This window comes from Schistocerca nitens, chromosome 2 (assembly GCF_023898315.1).
Source record: "Schistocerca nitens isolate TAMUIC-IGC-003100 chromosome 2, iqSchNite1.1, whole genome shotgun sequence".
In the NCBI taxonomy this organism is placed as follows: domain Eukaryota; kingdom Metazoa; phylum Arthropoda; class Insecta; order Orthoptera; family Acrididae; genus Schistocerca; species Schistocerca nitens.
The window spans coordinates 109,616,484-109,638,103 of NC_064615.1; the positions used below are offsets into that span (position 1 = coordinate 109,616,484).

At 42.1% G+C, this 21,620-nt stretch overlaps 1 non-coding gene across 1 annotated transcript; it reads left to right on the plus strand.

Moving 5' to 3' along the window:
* The first annotated feature begins 6,121 nt into the window (after positions 1-6,121).
* Trnas-gga (transfer RNA serine (anticodon GGA)) lies at positions 6,122-6,205 on the plus strand. The gene is given in 2 exon segments: positions 6,122-6,161; positions 6,171-6,205. It is a non-coding gene; the product is annotated as a tRNA-Ser (tRNA).
* The last annotated feature ends 15,415 nt before the right edge of the window (positions 6,206-21,620 follow it).

Consider the following 21,620-nt stretch of genomic DNA (forward strand, 5'->3'; position numbering starts at 1 on the left):
CACGTACTAGAGTTGGGCAACACGATTCTTTTTCCCGATTCGATTCCTACGATTCAATCTCACATTGCGAATCGATTCCTACGATTCGTTCACGATTCATTCTAGTCTACGAAGGCACGATTCTTATGGAATGCAAAAAGTTCCACATCTTACTCACAGATGGCTGGACATGTCTGAAATTGTCAGTGGGGTTAGAATCGAACTGTGTCATGATAAGATATGCCAGAAATAGTTTATTTATGAGTAAACATGCAAATGATGAAAGGTCACGTTTGATTTGATTACATCTATTGTTTTATTACAGTATGCCAGGAGGAGTCGATTTGTGCTAAAGGTGGTGCAAAATGACGTGGTATACCAGTTTGGTTGTGTGGCTTGAACGTATCTAACTACAGACGTCTGTTTTATAGGAACAAAATCTAGCAATGAGGCAGACGTGGTTTGGCTCATATCATCTTATGTTTTTCTGTGCTAAGATGTCTTTCCAAGTCCACATCACCCCTGTAATTCATAACGCAGCTGACAGCCCTCCCACACAGCAAATTTAGCTTAACTTTCATTTCTTCTAAATACAAAGCATAGGTATTTTGCTTTTAATTTGTCTGAGAACTTGCCGCTGTCACTACTATTTGCGTGAGAAGACGACATACTTCTAAACAGTAGGATTCAATCGTATACAGTGACATTACTTAACTAAAATTTAATATGAATCTGAACACGATAACATTCGAAAACTCGAAATTGAAATTATTAATTAAAAAGCTTTTGTTTAAAGACGGTATTACACGACGATAAGAGGTACGTATTTATTCATCATACCTGGATTTCTAGATTTTAATCGTGTGTATTGGGAGCTGTGTACTCGCTGTATATCGTTTCTGTCATCACAAAGTACAGACAAAATACAATTTCATAAGTGTGAAGTTACCCAACTGTGTAATTGCGTAAACATGTGTCACTGATGTAGAAAAAAAAATGTTTGTCTCTCTCAGTTAAATGATCAGATAGCTGTGTAATTTATGTGTTAGAGAAATATGGTACCGATGTGTAAAGTTGTATAAGCAAATACCATATTAGCTAGGGCTCCTTCTGCTTGCCAGACACATGGTACACAAAGTAAGCGTGTACCCCCCTGAGGATTAATGTAATTATACCCTCAGGTGTTACAGATTACAGCAATGGAATGAAATGTATCACAGAAAATTTTCTTTGTAATTCAAAAATCTTTGAAAATAAATGTTTTAAGTATAAAATTAATCACTCAAATATGTGTACTGTAGCGCTAAACTGTGCGTCTTGTTGCAACATAATCTCTGTGGAAGTGTCGTAGTTATCGTCCTCCGAAAGCTAAGTTCTGCAGAAGTCAATGTACTTACCTCATGATAAACAAAAGTGAAATGCTTTGCATATAGATATCGTAGTTATTATGGACAGTACCGTGATCAAGAAAGTACTACACTGTAATGTATTGTTGTGCTACAAAACAAAAAAAAGGCTGTCTTATTGTAGCTATACCACAAAGTTACTATTAAACATGTTTTACTTTCCAGAAGAATTCAGAAAAACTGTGCAGATATAAAGCAGATACACCGCAAAAGCAACATTGTAAATTGTGTCACACATTAGTAGAGTCGTGATATAATTGTGTAGCTGTCAAAGAAACCAAGTGCTAAGTCATCTTTAATCCCACAGAAAGTACTTCAAATAAAGAATGTCTTTTCAAGTAAACCAAAATGTTGCGTGAAAATGTCATTAGCAGTGCCGGTATATGTTCTAAGTATGTGAGCCTTATAGTCGTTACGTGATCGTGCAACTAACAAGCAAGAATGTACAAATAACAACACTGTGTCGTCTGTTCACTATAACAATGCATTCGTAATTTCTGTTTAAATAAGTTCTCTTGGTTCTTGACTGGATATTTAACTTCAAACATTGTTGCATGTTAACAGATCCTAAGTCTGACAAAGCATACTAGCAATGTAAAGTGAAAAGTTATATGGCAAAGACAAAGTTAAAAAGCAGATTATCTTTCAATAAACGGTTTTAAATGTGAAATATGGTGCAATCCTTTACTCTTCCTAGTATGCAGAGTTTCAACTTCAATGCAATTATCATGCAGTATACGTCGGTAAAGAATACTGGAATTTTTCTCAATGTTAGTGTCTATGTTATTTTTCTCTTAGCCAGCCGGCGCACGTGGCTGCCTGCGGTGCGAGTCATTGTCTGTCTCTTTGTTGGCGTGCGTCGTTATTGGGATTAGGAGACCTAACTTCTACAAATTCACCTTGACAAGAAGGCCCTGCCCTGTTTGAAGCTCGCCAGTTCTTATAGAATTCAGGTCTGTCGTTTTGTCGGTAGTTTACATAGTTTCTTGTTTGTCGGTCATGTGGTGGAGAATTTCTCCCGGAATAGTAACTGCGTGATGGACCGTTGCGTCTGAAGTTATTCTGTCTCCCTTGATAATAATTATTTTGGTTCCCATATTGCCTGTTTCTATGGTTGTCTCTGTCACATTCATTACTATGGAAAAGCGATCATTCTCCGTAACTATTATTCTGCCAACGGTTATCATATGGATGGTGTCTGTTTTGGTCACAATTTGTGTTGTGAAAATAGCCTTGTCGTGTCCAGTTATTATTTCTTTCGTCGCGGAATTGTGACGGATGTGACCTGTAATTGTTGTGTTCCTGTTTTCGCGTTCCGCGATTATCAGTGTCAATTTCTAATTCTTGTAAGAGTCCCTGAAAAGCTTCAATGTCGACTTTGCAACGTCCTGCCAAAATAATATTTCTTAAATGTTCAGGCAATTTCATTAAGCAAATGCGGATGAGTTCTGAAGGGCTGTATGGGTTTGAAAGATATTGATTCTTATGCAACATGTCTTCAAAATATTTGACAAGACTGGAAAATTCAGATTGTTCGAAATGTTTCATCTTTATGATGCTATGTTTTAATCGGTCTTGTGTAGCTTGAGACCAATATGCTGAGAGGAAGGCATGATAAAATTCTCCTTCACTGTGACAATCGTGAATGACCGATCGCATTCTTACAGCTGGTTCATTCTCTAAGTAGCCACACATAAATTCTAACCTGTGCTCCAATGACCAGTTGGGAGGAAAACAATGAGAGAATTGATGGAGCCACGCTTGTGGATGAATGTCGTTGCCAGAATTCTTAAATGTTTTGAATTTACGTGTAGTAATGAACAGCTTATAGTCAAAATCATCATGTCGGCGAGTCACATGTCGGTCATTGTTACGTCATTTCGGCGGTTCCATCTCAAAATTCGGTGTGCCTTGCCAATTTCTTTCATAATTTCCGAAGCGTGCTGTGTTATTATTTTGTGGTTGTTCCGTATTTCTAAGTCCCACTTCCCGTGTTGGAGCGCGAGTGTCCTCTGAAATATGTAATTTTTGTATTACTTGTGTCAGCTGATCTTGTACTTCCCGGATTTCTCTTTGGTGTTGCGTATTAATTTGATTCTGATTTTGTTTGAATTTCCTAATTTGTTCGCACTCTTCTGTGTCATTAAAGACTACCGGTTTTGTGTCATTCAGATTATCATCTACCTTCGTAGATAAATTATTTAGCTGATCCGAAAGTTCAACTACTTTCTCTGATAATGAACTAATTTCCTCCATGTGTCTTTCTACTGTGTCCTTTAAGTTTTCCTGAGTTTTTGCAAGTTGCGTAACCGAATCGGTAGATGCAACTGAGTCAATTTTAGCTTGTAAGATCTCATGATTTTCATGAACAATAATTTGCAGTTCTTTTATGGCTGCTTCGTGTTTCTGTAATTCATTTTCATGCCGCGAAAAAATAGGTTAAAAATGCTCACAAATTTGTGTTTTTACCTCGTTACAGACTTTTTGACATTTCGATTCGATTTTATGTAACTCAGTAGTTAAATCTTCACGTGTTTGTTCAAGCGTGGTGTGAAGATTTTGTTCCATTGCGTCTAACTGTTGCTGTGTTTGTCTCTGGTGTTGTTCCATTGTGTCTAACTTTTGAAGATTTTGTTCCATTATATCTAACTTTTGAAGCTTTTGCTGTGTTTGTGTCTGGTGTTGTTCCATTGTGTCTAACTTTTGAAGCTTTTGCTGTGTTTGTCTCTGATTTTGTTCCATTTGTTGCATTAGCTGTAATAACAATGCATTAGTGTCTGGAATCTGTTCATCTACGCTTTTCGGCAGTGCATTTGCACTGGCAACATGCACATTTTGACAAGCAGAAAATGTGTCTTGACTTATTTGAGAAAACGGTGAGGACGCAAAAGCTGAATCTACAGTATTTGCCAGATTGTGTCCTGTCCTTTCGGATTCCTGAGGCAAGCTGTTGCCGACCGATCGATCGATAATGCTTCCCTGTTCACTAATTGTTTCACTGCCTACACCATTATTTGCAGCCCGCTCTATTTCCCTATGCACAATTACCAAATTACTACTTTGAACATTAGTTAATTCATTACACGGTGGTGCTAACACACTGCTTTCGTCTTCACTGTCATTTCTCAGTTTACTTTGGTGCCTAGTATTACGTTTTTCACACGCCATTATTGTCACAATATCTCACACAACACAGAAAAACACAATTTGAAGAGCAAAAATAAGAGAACACATTAACATAGCACCGAAAATAATATCTAGTTAATTGCAAGCGCAGCTGCGAAATACTTGGTGCAAATCTACATGCATGCCACAACTGTGTACGACAATGAAAATCTACAACTACAAAGGAAATTCTCTCTATAATTACGTGCTAGCAATAAACAAAATCTACACTAATTACACAAACTACAAGAAAAAATCAGAAGATTCTAATGAGGTATCCTCGGCTAAGTGTCGACATATGAAACGTCCCCTTTTGAAAAATTTATACACGTAATTGGGCTTAAACTGACACACAATATTTTTAGCGCAACGCAATCTGACTTTCAAAAATCCCTACAAAAGAATGGCCCTGACTAACATTAACCTATACCTTTCACAAATCACTTACCTCACCAAAAATCTTCGTTATTCGAACTACTGCAATACAGCGAGCGCCACTACTGCCAGCTAAATAAAAGATTCAAACTACCGAAAGCACTAACTACTAATAGGCATAGTTAGCAAATGAAAGATTTTGATAGAGAACAAACAATGTATTTACCTTAATAGTGTTGAAAAATCATAATATACATAGCAGTTCATGACATCCAGTCTTACAAATTTCAAAACTCCGCCATTTCTCTTCCCACATCCACCACTGCTGGACGCTCACCTCCAACTGCGCAACGCTACGCGCTGTTCACATCCAGCTGCCACTGCCCAACACTACAATGTCAGACAACAATGCAAACTAGCCACAGACCGCACACAGCACAGCCAGTGATTTTCATACAGAGCGCTACGTAACGTTGCCAATAAAAAAAACATAAACAGCCTACTTACAAATGTACTGATTGTGCCTTGCCGTTGGTGTACTTTACATACGGCCAGAATCCCTTGGGATGTTCTGTCAGATTTCGAGACAGAATTTCGTTCTGAAAGCTTGTAAAACCATCTCGCAGTGAAGACAGCGCTAAGCTTCGAGCTTCAGTAAAATATCACCAATCTTAGAGATTTTGTGTTCTTTTAAATTTCGCATGACTTTCTCGCAGCTTCTGAAATAGTGTTCCTACTTGTTTTGTGTTACATGGGAATCAGTACCACCTTTTCTTAATTTATTCGGTATAAATCTCTCAACTGTTTCAGACACTATTTGTTTGGATTCGAGCCTATTCTGCTCAAGAGAAAAATAGCGATAACTCAAAAATGCTTCTGCCGAATGCAACGAAATTTAGCCGAGTTGTAGAACACATTACTTGACATAAACAATAAAGGGAACAATATTTACATATAAAGGACTGCTGTCAGAACTTAAAAAGTGATTGGAGTGCACGAAATCTATTGTTTGAATCCGGTGGGGCACAAATAACGCCAAGACAGTTACCAGTTTAACATAATATAGAAATTTCATGCTGATAAGGATGTCTACATTTTCGATAGAGCTTGAATAAGAAAAAGTTCTTATAATGACAATGTCCAAAGTGCACCGTTCAGTGTAACGCAATGGTAAAACATTCGGAAGGACGGCGCCGGCCCGAGTGGCCGAGCGGTTCTAGGCGCTTCAGTCTGGAACCGCGCGACCGCTGCGGTCGCAGGTTCGAATCCTGCCTCGGGCATGGATGTGTGTGATGTCCTTAGGTTAGTTAGGTTTAAGTAGTTCTAAGCTCTAGGGGACTGATGACCTCAGAGGTTAAGTCCCATAGTGCTCAGAGCCATTTTTTGGAAGGACGGCGATTCTCATTCAGATTTTCTGCGTTTTGCCTATGATAAATGCTGGGATGGTTACTTTGAAAACTTCATGACCTAATTCTTTCCCCAATTCGAACTTGCGCTCCGTCTCTAAAACCTCCGTCTCAGCGGGACGTAACATCTTTACTTTCGTACTTGTTCCCCTTCGTTCTGCAGGGACCGGGCCGTGCTGTGAATGCAAGAAACACGTATAGAAATGTTTCAGTGTGTAATGGATTAGCAGCTGGACGTGGGCAGAAAAGGTCAAGAGTGTGATAAATTCAAAATGTTGATTTTAAAATTAACCGCCGCTTACACAGTGTTAAATATGATCACCGGAGTGGTCGACGAGACGCTGTACAGCGCCAGATTTGAAGCCTGGTGAAGAAAATTGGAACTAACTTTTTTCCACCGTAAATCGGCTCTGCATTAACGCATTAGCATATTTACCAAGTTTGGCCGCCACTCGATTATTACCGCCCTCGCTGGACCTCCCTGAGTAGCTGCACTTTAATTACAAACACCCCGCAGGAACAAGACTACTAAATATATTGCAGAGTGAGTACTAGAACGAAAGGGAAAAGTCGCATGTGGTTAGCCGTGCCACAAAGTGCACATTAGTAATGGGCGCGCAGAGAGCAACCTATCTTGGCGTCGAGGGCTAAATGGAAATCAATTAGTCTTGCTGTCTGGGTGACCGCTGCATCGAATATAAAAAGAACAAAAAGGTCATTGTGGGAGAAAACAAGAATGTGCAGACGGAAAAGCTTGACATTTCTTCGAAAACTATTTCTTTTAGAGGATGAATACTCGTTTAGAAATTAATTAAGGCATGAGCGAGAATAATTATCGGTTCCTAGTGGACTTTGTGCAACATAAATTAACGAAGCAAGACACAGTGATGAGAAAAACAGTTACTTCTTCTGAGTATTTATCGTCTACTCTCAGATTACGTGCCACTGGTTTATCTAACTCTGTCAAGAAACTATACTTTTGGTATGTAAACCGCCTCACTGTTAACACCACTTCTCTTCGAGGTCTCAGAGATCTATCTTTCTCGAGAGTACTGTGAATACTTTCTTTTCTTTTAATTCTCTCTACCGTTGACTGTGGTCTGTACTGTGTTGTCGTACAGCATATTTAGCTTAATGCTGTACCACGACCGTTCCTGCTATGCTGCCGAGAGGTCTTGGCTTCAGTTCAAGCTATTCAGTTAAACCAATTCTATGCATCAAGTTGCTAAGTTCGCCCTCTAGAAATTTCTAGAACATTCCAGAGTATTCAAGAACATTCCAGAACATACGAGAGCATTTCATAACATTCCAGAATATGTTTTCTTCTCGAAAGTACTTCGTCATCACTCCGGGGGATCTGTGGATTGCACTGCAGCAGCAGACGCATCCACATGTTCAAAGCACACGTGTGAGCGGTCGCTTCGACTTCTGTCGGCAGCATTTGTGTAACATCGTGTGCGCTTTCGCCCACAGGGTATAGACTCAGTTTCGTGCAAAGTACACCAGTCAGGTGGGGTAGCGAGTTCAGGTAGTCTGCGTTACTTCGCTTACCCTTGTTGCCCGCGAAAGGACAGAGCAATGAGACACTACGAGACCGGGAGGGTAGCAACTTTATACTGCGATTTGTTTTGCTCTACAAGCATTCCAGATAATAAGCGCTATGTGATAATTGTCTCCTTCTAGGATGAACGAATCAGCGACTCCATTGGAATGAGTACGAACTAGGTAACAAGTATGCCGGTACAGAGTCGCAAATATGGGGAAAAGGTAGAATCGTATGACATTAGCAGCTCGGAGTCCCACAACCCCGTGGTTATTGAGCCGCCTAATTGGAAATACACTCTTAGACAAAAACAAACAACAACGTAGGCCTTACAAACGACAGGCACTTCCACTACTTTTCACTTAGTGATGATAAATTGCCAAACTTCCTACGGTTGCAGGTTCGAATCCTGCCTCGGGCATGGATGTGTGTGATGTCCTTGGGTTAGTTAAGTTTAAGTAGTTCTAAGTTCTAGGGGCTAATGACCAAAGATGTTAAGTCCCATAGTGCTCAGAGCCATTTGAACCATTTTTGCCAAACTTCAGGGTTCCATACAGGTCAATAGAACCGGAAGAGAAGTTCATTCATCTCAAGTGGGATGTAATGGGATTAGTTGAAGTATAACGTAGCGTTCTGTACCAACTTAACCAATATATTTTATAAATATGTGCGTGCCGCTAAAACTTGGAAACGAGTTCCGGTAGAATCAAGGGAGTTACATGGTGTGGTAGCCCTCTATCACACATCTATGAAGAAAATTCCCGTTTTTACCTGAAAGGCGTGCTATCGAAGATATAAGGACTGGAGAGTTTCGCCCCCTAGAAATTTCTAGAACATTCCAGTGTATTTGAGAACATTCCAGAACATACGAGAGCATTCCATAACATTCCGGAATACGTTCTTCAATGCTCCGGGATGTTCGTAAATAGTCTGGAACATTCGAGAAGATTGCCCGCAGCTCGTGGTCGTGCGGTAGCGTTCTCGCTTCCCGCGCCCGGGTTCCCGGGTTCGATTCCCGGCGGGGTCAGGGATTTTCTCTGCCTCGTGATGACTGGGTGTTGTGTGATGTCCTTAGGTTAGTTAGGTTTAAGTAGTTCTAAGTTCTATGAGACTGATGACCATAGATGTTAAGTCCCATAGTGCTCAGAACCATTCGAGAAGATTCGACAATGTTCCGGATCATCCCAGATCATTGTGGAACATTCCAGAGCTCTCTCGAATGTTGTTGAATCTTCTGGAACATTGTGGACCATTCTAAGACTTTCTCATATGTTCTGGAATTCGTCACTGATGGAGCTACTCATTGGTAGCGGTATATAAAGCAAGACCCTTCGTCGCGTCGGTTCGAACGTCATTTTCTTATCACTGACGAAAGGAGGAACCGAAAAAGTAGCGGAGTGAGTGAAAAAACACAAACAGTGAAGTGTGAGGAGCCAAAGTGATTCAGTGACTCACTGTAAATCGAAAATAAAGTGAAATAAAGTGCGTAAGGTGTACTTAGTGTATTTTTTAGTAAAAAGTTGATTTGATTTATATTTTAGACAATGCCCAAACCTAAAAGAGCAGGAGATCGTTCCAGTTCTGAAGCAAAACAGCGAAAACAGAAACAACAGCGAAATGACGAAATAGATTCTATTGCATGAATGGAAAAATTCGATTATCACCGCTGGAAGTATCTCTGCAGAAATATTTACATTACATGACCGGGAAACTCCAGAATCAAAACATCTTCTTCAAAAATATAAAAGCGTGTAACGCCTGCTCTGAAATGATTTCGATCAACACTAACGGAGATGAAAACGATTATGTTGTTTTTTTTTTTCATCCAAGGACAAACCAATCATAACATGGAATCATTACTACCATTACCCAACGAAGACCATAAATTTCTACACGTACATTTCATCCGAAATGAAGAAACAGAATTCGGTCAACGATGCTCAGATATGATTGGATTGGGACGAGAAGTAATTCAGCATGTACAGTGGATCTTACATAAATACAATCAACTGATTCACATATTGGAAACAGCACTAGACCGAATGGTTTCTAATGAGTATAAAGTTATATGATTCGAGCCGGCAAAAGACCACCTGGAGAACACGAACGTCAATTTAATGCACCTCAGATAGACGAAAGCGCCTTCATAATTGTGGACGATGAGAACACAAGCCGTGACATAATTTTACAACGAAGAAGGGAAGGACTACAACGCTTTGCAGAGACATGTCGTTCATATGATGATCTCCAATATCCTTTAATATTTCTGCACGAAGAGGACGGATATCACTTTAATGTGAAACAAATCCAACCTGAAGGGGGGCCGGCCGGAGTGGCCGAGTGGTTCTAGGCGCTACAGTGTGGCACCACGCGACCGCTACGGTCGCAGGTTCGAATCCTGCCTCGGGCATGGATGTGTGCGATGTCCTTAGGTTAGTTAGGTTTACTTAGTTCTAAGTTCTAGGGGACTGATGACCTCAGAAGTTAAGTTCCATAGTGCTTAGAGCCATTTGAACCAACCTGAAAGAGGCTTAGAAACAAAACAAAAAAAGACACTTCCAAGGAGTTCTATGCTTACCGCTTAGTGGTCAAAGACAATGAAATATACAGTTAAATTCTCAACACTCGCCGTTTATTCCAACAATTCCTGGAAGATACGTATGGAAAAACAGAAGCGTAGCGGGTGCTTTACATAAGACTCAATCAGACGCAACTACTCACGGAAGAATATATCCACCTTCGAGAAGCAATCATAAATGACGGGAACATTGACGACACTGAACAATGGTAATCTTACCACCATCATACATAGGAAGTGTCGGAGATTTTCCCAGCTCAGGGACTGGGTGTTGTGTTGTCCTCATTATCATTTCATCATCATCTGTGGAAGGCAACGGGAAACCACCACTGGAATCACTTCCCTAGACGCTCATGCAGTGGACCTCTCTGACGAGGCTTCCTTTATGACAGGTCCTGCCGTAAGGCAGAACACAAAGTTTTAGTTTATAATTAACAAAGTGCAAGGATAAACTTTAAAATAATGTTGCATCGGCCATAAAGACTCCTGCTTCTCTCACGGTCAACTATACGTAGCTGCTCTCGAATAGGAAATTCGAAAAATTTGTACGTATATAACCTGTATAACAAAATGAAAAATGTTGTTTATAAACAAGCATTGTAAATATGATTCTTGAGTTTCTCCCGGCGTATTTGATAATCAAAATATCCACGGGTGTGCTGCCGATCTATAGTGTCCAACGGGCACAATATTTCGGCGATCATACATGTCGCCATCATCAGGTGAACTGACGGACTGAGCTCCTGTGAACGTGCCGGCACGGAGATCCGTACGCTATGGCTGCTCAGAGGGAACTGGGTTGGGTCGCGGCGGCGGCCGATTTAAATACCCTCCGCCCGCGGCGCGCTCCCTCCGCCGTCCGCGCCCCGCGCCACGGTCGCGCGGTGGAACAGATTGCGACGGCGTCTGAGATGACGTCGGTGTGATGGCTCTGTCCGCCGTGGTCGTCACAACTATACGTTTGCTCGATTTACTTTTGATTAAACCAATCGCTGGTTCCCAAGCCTTGCTAAGATTATAGCTCGTGCACTGGTGGGGAGCGCCAAAGATGACCTCGGTTTGAGGAAGGCCGGCGTGTACCAGATTCCGTGTCAATGTGGCAAGTCGTATATTGGTCAGACGATGCGTACCATCGAGGATCGATGCCGTGAACACCAGAGGCACACTCGACTGATGTATCCGAGCAAGTCGGCGGTCGCTGAACATTGTTTGTCGGAAAATCACGCCATGGAGTATGACCGCACGAGGATTCTGGTACAGACGTCGATATACTGGGACAGCGTTGTTAGAGAGGCCATCGAAATTCGCACCAATGACGACCTCATAAACCGTGACTGTGGCTATAATCTTAGCAAGGCTTGGGAACCAGCGATTGGGTTAATCAAAAGTAAATCGAGCAAACGTATAGTTGTGACGACCACGGCGGACAGAGCCATCACACCGACGTCATCTCAGACGCCGTCGCAATCTGTTCCACCGCGCGACCGTGGCGCGGGGCGCGGACGGCGGAGGGAGCGCGCCGCGGGCGGAGGGTATTTAAATCGGCCGCCGCCGCGACCCAACCCAGTTCCCTCTGAGCAGCCATAGCGTACGGATCTCCGTGCGGGCACGTTCACAGGAGCTCAGTCCGTCAGTTCACCTGATGATGGCGACATGTATGATCGCCGAAATATTGTGCACGTTGGACATTATAGACCGGCAGCACACCCGTGGATATTTTGATTAAGCATTGTAAATGGTTACAATATGTTTTGAATTTAAAAAATTTACCTCTTATACGTTAACAAGTATTGTAAATAGTTGGAATATGTTTTCAACCATTTTTTTTACCTCTTATACTCCAAACTTTATCCTTTTATTCCAACCTCATATCAGCTCCTTGAGCGAAGCCGTGTCCCCCAGATAGTTACATATATAGATAATTCATCCATACCAAGAGCTGAGAATCTCGCGATTTTTCCCTGCTATTAACATTGATACTAGCAAGATATTGATCTCGGGAATGTTTTTATTTTAATTTGAAGTCGAATAACAAACGATAAGAGAAAATATTCTTCATATAGCAGAATTAAAAATTAACTATTTTCTATTTTATTTCTTTACTTGCACTGCGAAACCTTGTCTCTTGCCAAATTTCATGGCTCTAGGTCGACGAGAAATGCACTACAGGTTTCGGTGAGTAAGTCTGCGAATATCAAAATGTGTGACATAAATGGCCGTTCCATTTAACTACATTGTCATAGAAGTGTAACATTTTTCATCAAGGGACCATACACATCAGTATGTGATATAAATTTCAACTAGATAGTCTATCCCTTCCGAAGAAAAAGCCGTTTTAACAGATGGATGAAAAGACACAGTCGGATAACAAATGAAGAAAAATCGTACGATATAATTGTAAAGCAACAATATCGGTTTTTCCCTTATACTATGAAGGCTTTCTTCTTGCCAAACGTCATCACTCTAGAAAGTTCCCTATAGGTTTTGATGAGTGGGTTTTCGAATGTCAAAATACATGACATAAATAGTTGTATCTTTTGACTGCAATGAATTAGAAACTTGAATTTTTAACACCGCCAAAGGACCGTAGGCTTCAATATGTTACATATATTTCAACATGATACACCCGCTCATTCTTAAGAAAAAGGGTTTTTTAACAGTCGAACAGACAGACAGATATAAACATAGATTTCCTGTAAGGGTTCGTTTTTAGCGATTGAGGCAGTGAACCCTAAACAACAACGCACCACAAAGGAATTATCCGAACTAGACGGAAGTCAGTAGATTTAATGTACATGTACAAACAAACAGCTGATTCCAAAATGGCTCTGAGCACTATGAGACTTAACATCTGAGATCATCTGTCCCCTAGAACTTAGAACTACTTAAACCTTACTAACCTAAGGACATCACACACATCCATGCCCGAGGCAGGATTCGAACCTGCGACCGTAGTGGTCGCGCGCTGATTACAATTTCAGAAAAATTGTGTTAATCATTTAAGATAAAGAGCTTCAAAAATGGAGCAATTCAGTAATATACAGAGTTGTTGGACATTAAACTGAGGGATATTGTGACAGATTCTGTCCAACTGGAGCGTTAGATCGTCAAAATAAAAACCTGGTAGAAGTGCCCTGTCCATAATGCTCCAAATGTTCTCAACTGGGGAGAGACCCGAGACTTTACTGGTCAAGCTAGGATTTGGCAAGCACGAAGGCAAGCAGTAGGCTTTATCGTGCTGAGATGTAAGCCCAGGATGTCTTGTGATGAAGGCAACAAAACGGTGCTGTAGAATATCATCGACTCGATGTATCGCTGTGCTGTAAGACTGCCGCGAATGACAACCATCAATCCTGTCTGGCCATATGGTGGCCGACAGTCAGACTGGTATTCCACCGCACTCTGGGGCGTCTCCAAACACCTCTTCGCTGGTTACCTGGGCTCAGTTAGAAACCGAACACAACACGGAAGGCAATTATACTCCAATCAATGAGATTCCAGGCCGAGTGTGCCCGACACCGCTCCCCCTTTTGTGAGCCGCTGATAATGGTTCTTGTGGTTACTGATGCACTAGTTCCACCTCGGATGAATCATCATAATGAATCTGGGGCTCTGAGTGCCTCTCTGTTGATTGCCCGGTCCTCAAGTGCTGTCAAGGCTGACCGTTACCTTTTTGACACTGTGTTCGGCCATGGTTCACCCTTTCCTGCCAATATCGACGAATAGTGGCATCGCTCTTATTAGGATGTCGAACGATTGGCCGAGTTCTCCAGCCCGCTTCTTTGAGCCCAACTACACGTATTCACTGAAAACTTGACATCCGTGAGTGTTTTCGGAAGTCTGTCAGCGGATCATAGTTACTGTTGTAACCTCCCCCTCACTTATCGACCTTAATGACAGTGAAAAATTAAACCGCGTGTACCTAATGGAAATTTGAGAAAAGCAATCGTCACCGAGGTTAATTCGTCGGTAAAGAGGGAGGAAAGGGTTACATCTAAATGAAAGGGAAAAATGCAAATGAAACTGGTGGAAATTAATTTTGAAATAGGGGTAAAGTTAATAAAGAAAGTAAATGTGCGGCCGTTACGTTAACAATCAACTAGCGGTAATTAGATATTTGAGATTTGGGGGAAATTACGGTCACCAGTCCTAAGGACAATTACTATAGTAACTGAAAAAGAAAGATTATTACACATATAATTAGCACTAGAAGCGTGGCAACTGAAGGTTGACAAGTGTAGTGTGAAAACTGAAAGTTTGTCAGAAGTAATAAATTTCGCTACACTTAGTTTAGCAAAAGAATTAATAAAACCGGAAAATCGAAAGTTAATTTAGTGACTGAAGTTAATACTGAGCTTTCTTTCTGAAGCACATCGAAATTCAGTAAAATACGGTTAGTCTTGGACTACCTCAACAATCATTTCAAAAGCTACTTGAATCTACGCAATTTAGAAATAAGAGATTTAACTTTGAACTTGAATTAAACGATTCTGCACAATTAACAATAGTAAAATTTAGTACGTACCAAGCTGAGCTGCAGTCACAGGTAAGCTAAAATATGGTAACAAAACTAGCACTCTTAATTTGTGCTTGTGTAATCTAAGTATTGTAGCCAGCTATGAATACTTTAACTGAACTTTGAAATTAAAGCAGTGAAATGGAATTATGCTGGCGTTTGAATTTCAACGACACTCGTGTTCATTTCGGAAAAGGAAGGGACCCTGCTTGGTAATGCAATTGGGACAATGAGCAACAAAGGTTCATGCTAAGTAGCTGTAATTTTGTGATGCAACAATTTTAAAAGTTTGAAAAGCTGAGGTCTGCCATACAGTTCTAAAACTTTACGTGCTTCCAGTCTTCCTTGTTGGTTGATTGAAGGTTTGAAGTCGTCGATCGAGGAGGTGGCGACAGTCACTCATTGTCGGCCGTCGCTGTTGCAGAAGCTGGATGCTGGCGCGCCTTCTTCTCGACACGGTCACCAGGCGAAACGGGCTCTTGATGTGCGCCAGCTAATGCTTCCCGTCCGCGACACCATGTCAGAAACTATCATCGCAAGTCGAGCGCAATTACATGCTGCCAAACCCCGAAAGCGCGGCAACTCGCGGGAGCTTCACACAACACACCTGCTCCATTCGCTACTCCCGCCAGACTCTCTCATGCTCTGCCCGCGCTCCACGCGGCAGAGTTCACTACCAAAGATCCTAAACACTTTTGTTCTCCACACGACCTATCGATGTATTCGTTCGATAGCATAGTTTTCCCTAGGCCAGACCTAGCGTATAAATACAAATAATATTCAGAAAACAAACCAACATAAATGCATATATATATATATATATATATATATATATATATATATATATATATATATATATATATATATATATATACAGTAAAACAATTACAATATATAAAGAGACATAAATGTCATACCTTGAGGTAACAAACCAAGGAAAAAAAATTATAGTACAATAGATGGAAATAGGAGGATATGCATTTCCGGCGTTACACTGTCCACCTGCGTACGCGGAATGAAATTCGCAAAGACTTTTATGGCCTAGTATCGACATGACCCCTGTTCACTGTCCTTGCCAGCTGCGCCGCGAAATTGCTCTGCTGCATCAAAAATTCATTTTGCGTTCTGCGTTTTCCATTTTTCGTCGATACCCGTATGAACACCAATTTGCATAACTCCTTCGTAGTGCGTCTTTTTTTGCAGAGTGTATTTCCTTCTTCGCTCTCAGTACCGCTTTTTCTTCGCAAAATGTTTGCTGTGTCTAAGTTGATTAGTGTCTGTAGAGTTTAGCGTCAAGTTTATATTGTTGATAGCGGTGAAAGAGAGAAGGAAGAGGGCTATGCCGAGTTCTGACACGTGCGAAGGTGGTTTGATAAGTCTGCTAAATTTCCATGGAAGAATGGAATATATTCATTGTGTCTTCATGGTTGATAAGCTTGATTATTCCAAGGATTGTATTAGGAATTTCTCCAATGTACATCTTACAGTTTATTCTTGACAGACGTCTGAATTGGGCAGTGTGTCGACTGGAATTAAAAATGGAGAAAACCGAGTTTCATGCTGTCATTAAACGTTTTCATATGAAGGGTGGACTGCCACATAAATCAAAACAGAGCTGTATTAAGTTCACGCGGACTCCGCAACATAACTGAAGACCGTTTACTTTTGAATTAATGAATTTAAATGTGGTCGCGCAAGCACCGAAGACAAAGAGCGCTCCGGCCGTCCAGTTGAGATCACCACAGTGAAAACCACTGACAAAATAAATGATACGGTATTCAAGGCGACCAATTAAAGATTAGTGAGATTGCTGAGACTCTAGGCATCTCTACTAAGCGAGTTTATAATATACTGCACGGAGAATTGGCAGTGAAGAAGCTGTATGCGAGGTGGGTGCCGCGATAGACGTTTTATTGAAAGACTAACATATAACATGAAGTCTGAAGGATAATACCTCTGTAGTTCAGACATTCATTCTGATATTCATGTCTGTTTCCCTCTTATAATTCGGCATATCTGCGATACATTCCATACTTCAGTTATACACTACTGCACATTAAAATTTCTACACCAAGAAGAAATGCAGATGATAAACGGGTATTCATTGGACAAATATATTGTACTAGAACTGACATGTGATTACATTTTCACGCAATTTGGGTGCATAGATCCTGAGAAATCAGCATCCAGAGCAACCACCTCTGGCCGTAATAACGGCTTGATACGCCTGGGCATTGAGTCAAACACAGCTTGTTTGGCGTGTACAGGTACAGCTGCCCATGCAGCTTCAACACGATACCACAGTTCATCAAGAGTAGTGACTGGCGTATTGTGACGAGCCAGTTGCTCGGCCACCATTGACCAGACGTTTTTCACTTGGTGACAGATCTGGAGAATGTTCCGGCCAGGGCAGCAGTCGAACATTTTCTGTATCGAGAAAGGCCCGTACAGGACCTGCAACATGCGGTCGTGCATTATCCTACTGAAATGTAGGGTTTCGCAGGGATCGAATGAAGGGTATAGCCACGGGTCGTAACACATCTGAAATGTAACGTCCATTCAAAGTGCCGTCAATGCGAACAAGAGGTGACCGAGACGTGTAACCAATGCCACCCCATACCATCACGCCGGGTAATACGCCACTATGGCGATGGCGAATTCACGCTTCCAATGTGCGTTCACCGCGATGTCGCCAAACACGAATGCGACCATCATGATGCTGTAAACAGAACCTGGATTCACCCGAAAAATTGACATTTTGCCATTCGTGCACCCAGGTTCGTCGTTGAGTACACCATCGCAGGCGCTCCTGTCTGTGATGCAGCGTCAAGGGTAACCGCAGCCATGGTCTCCGAGCTGATAGTCCATGCTGCTGCAAACGTCGTCGAACTGTTCGTGCAGTTTGTTGTTGTCATGCAAACGTCAGCATCTCTTGACTCAGGGATCGAGACGTGGCTGCACGATCCGTTACAGCCATGCGGATAACATGCCTGTCATCTCGACTGCTAGTGATACGAGGCCGTTGGGATCCAGTCTCTTATCTTACTTTTCGCTGCCAATATGGTCTGTACTGAGCTACTGAATAAAGCAGATTGACTTAACACATCAACAATTTATATAATTTTCATTTATTGTCCCGTCAGTTGCACATTTTTAATTAGACTACATGTTTCTATCACTCTGGATCATCTTCAGGTCCAAGTAGTTGCGTCAGCAACCCGTCTTGTCTACTCAGAACTACGTATCAGAGTACTCTGATAAGTGATTCTTAGTAGACAAGACGGGTTGCTGACGCAACTACTTAGATCAGAGTACTCTGATATGTGGTTCTGAATAGACAAGTCCGGTCGTTATGTAATTGCTTCGATCTGAAGGTGATGCAGAGTGATCAAAACACGTAATTAAAAATATGCAACTGAGACGGGACAACAAATAAGAGTTATTATCCAGGCAGTTGTTGAATCTCTCAAGGCGATTATGTCGACTATAGTGACGACACGTTGAACTGCGGTGCGCGACCGGCGCCGCTCGACCGTCCATCCTCTCGACTTCCCGCGTCCTCCCCCTCCCCTGCCCCCTCCCCAGTTCCCTTTCCGCCCAGAGCTGGCCTGCCGCCCACGTGCCGCAGATTTATGTAATCACCCCGCGGTGAGCGGTGAGCGCAGCCTTGGCCTTCCTCCGTGTACACATGTATCCCACGCCTCCACAGCCCTGCCCTGTCGCCGACCTTGGTAGCAGGCTCGCACGTCACTGGTTTGCCGCCCTCTACGTTCATACTGCCTCACCATTCAGTCTCAGATAAATGTTTCGTATCGAACTACCGAATGAATGCATGCTTCAGCCGATCTTTATGCCAGCTCTATTTTCCGTTGACACCCCTCCAACTCTGTGTAAAGTTCGGAACAAGAAGGTCACAGTTGAGGGCTATAGCGCCAGTGGTCCCACAAGGATCAGTATTGGGTCCATTTTTCGTTACACACTGACGGAAAGAAAAATCGCAACACCAAAGAAATAATAACTGTACAATAGTGAAATTTTGGAAATACGTTTGTCTAGGTAACATATGCATTTACGTGATTGATATCTCCTGTTTTGCATCCTCCTGTGGCGTAATCACGACAATGTTTCACAGAGGAAGACCGCACTGCAGTTCCTTCTCTAAATCCTCGCACGAAACGAAAAAGTGGCTGACATCGAAATAAGTGTCCAAGGAATAGAAAAGCAAAAGAAACCACTCAGCAGAGGAAAGACCACTGGACCTGACGGGATACCAATTCGATTCAACACAGAGTACGCGAAAGAACTTGGCCCCCTTCTAACAGCCGTGTACCGCAAGTCTCTAGAGGAACGGAAGGTTCCAAATGATTGGAAAAGAGCACAGGTAGTTCCAGTTTTCAAGAAGGGTCGTCGAGCAGATGCGCAAAACTATAGGCCTATATCTCTGATATCGATCTGTTGTAGAATTTTAGAACATGTTTTTTGCTCGCGTATCATGTCATTTCTGGAAACCCACAATCTACTCTGTAGGAATCAACATGGATTCCGGAAACGGCGATCGTGTGAGACCCAACTCGCTTTATTTGTTCATGAGACCCAGAAAATATTAGATACAGGCTCCCAGGTATATGCCATTTTCCTTGACTTCCGGAAGGCGTTCCATACAGTTCCGAACTGTCGCCTGATAAACAAAGTAAGAGCCTACGGAATATCAGACCAGCTGTGTGGCCGGATTGAAGAGTTTTTAGCAAACAGAACAGAGCATGTTGTTCTCAATGGAGAGACGTCTACAGACGTTAAAGTAACCTCTGGCGTGCCACAGGGGAGTGTTATGGGACCATTGTTTTTCGCAATATATATAAATGACCTAGTAGGTAGTGTCGGAACTTCCATGCGGCTTTTCGCGGATGATACTGTAGTATACAGAGAAGTTGCAGCATTAGAAAATTACAGCGAAATGCAGGAAGATCTGCAGCGGACAGGCACTTGGTGCAGGGAGTGGCAACTGACCCTTAACATAGACAAATGTAATGTTTAGCGAATACATAGAAAGCACGATCCTTTATTGTATGATTATATGATAGTGGAACAAACACTCGTAGCAGTTACTTCTGTAAAATATCTGGGAGTATGCGTATGGAACGATTTGCAGTGGAATGATCATACAAAATTAATTGTTGGTAAGGCGGGTGCCAGGTTGAGATTCATTGGAAGAATTCTTAGAAAATGTAGTCCATAAACACTGGAGGTGGCTTACTCGTTCGACCTATACTTGAGTATTGCTCATCAGTGTGGGATCCGTACCAGGTCAGGTTGACAGAGGAGATAGAGAAGATCCAAAGAAGAGCGGCACGTTTCGTCACAGGGTTATTTGGTAAGCGTGATAGCGTTACGGAGATGTTTATCAAACTCAAGTGGCAGACTCTGCAAGAGCGGCGCTCTGCATCGCGGTGTATCTTGCTGTCCAGGTTTCGAGAGGGTGCGTTTCTGGATGAGGTATCGAATATATTGCTTCCCCCTACTTATACCTCCCGAGGAGATCACGAATGCAAAACTAGAGAGATTCGAGCGCGCACGGAGGCTTTCCGGCAGTCGTTCTTCCCGCGAACCATACGCGACTGGAACAGGAAAGGGAAGTAATGACAGTGGCACGTAAAGTGCGCTCCGCCACACATCGTTGGGTGGCTTGCGGAGTATAAATGTAGATGTACAAGTAGATGAATGGCACACGCATCAATAAAACGGCAAAGTGTCTCTGTAAGACTCCACACCTGCCAGTTAGACAAAACTCTCAGTGACACTCACCCATATTTATTGTGACTTTTACAAATGCACGTATACAGACAGAATCCTTGATGAGAGTACCAGGCACTTGGGACCAGGCCACGCTGCTGCCCTTTAGCCACAGATCGTTACTCTTGCGCCTGATAGTAGGCCATCCGGAACCGACGAATGTCAAAGGGGTTGCCGGTCTGCAAGCGCCTAGGACGTAGTCACGGATTTTGTATGTACAAGTGAATTTTTTAAATCTATATATATAAAAGAAAATCGTGTTAGTTATACCATTTACAACTCAAGAATGGCTGGACCGATTTCGCTGAAAACCGGTGGAGAGGTAGCTTAGAACTAGGAGACGGGCATAGGATACTTTTTATCCCGTTCGACCGCTATAAAACGTGGTATAAGAAAAACGCATCTGGCATCGAATAACAAAACGCAAATGTCAGCTAAACGTCACTATAAAACATGGTATAACAAAAACGCATTTGACATGGAATAACAAAACGCAAATGACAGCTAAACGTCTATGGTTAAGTATCAGTATATATCATTCATTAAAAAATTTCGTGCGAGATCCAACATTGCGATTGCAGTTGCTTCTTCTGGAATAGGAGCCACATTGTTAGAAGGTTGCCGTACGGCTCATTCAGCGTTAAAATTACCGTTAAATCTTCAAGCTGTTGAAGAACCAACATGTAATATTACAAAAAATTCAGCAATGGCCGAAGTTTTATCAGCATCCAAGATCATCATGTGGGACGAATACACAATGGCGCATAAACGTGCGTTAGAGGCACTTAACCGAACATTGTAAGACCTACGCAATGACTGAAGATGTTTTGGAGGAGCAATGATTTTACTGTCTGGCGATTTC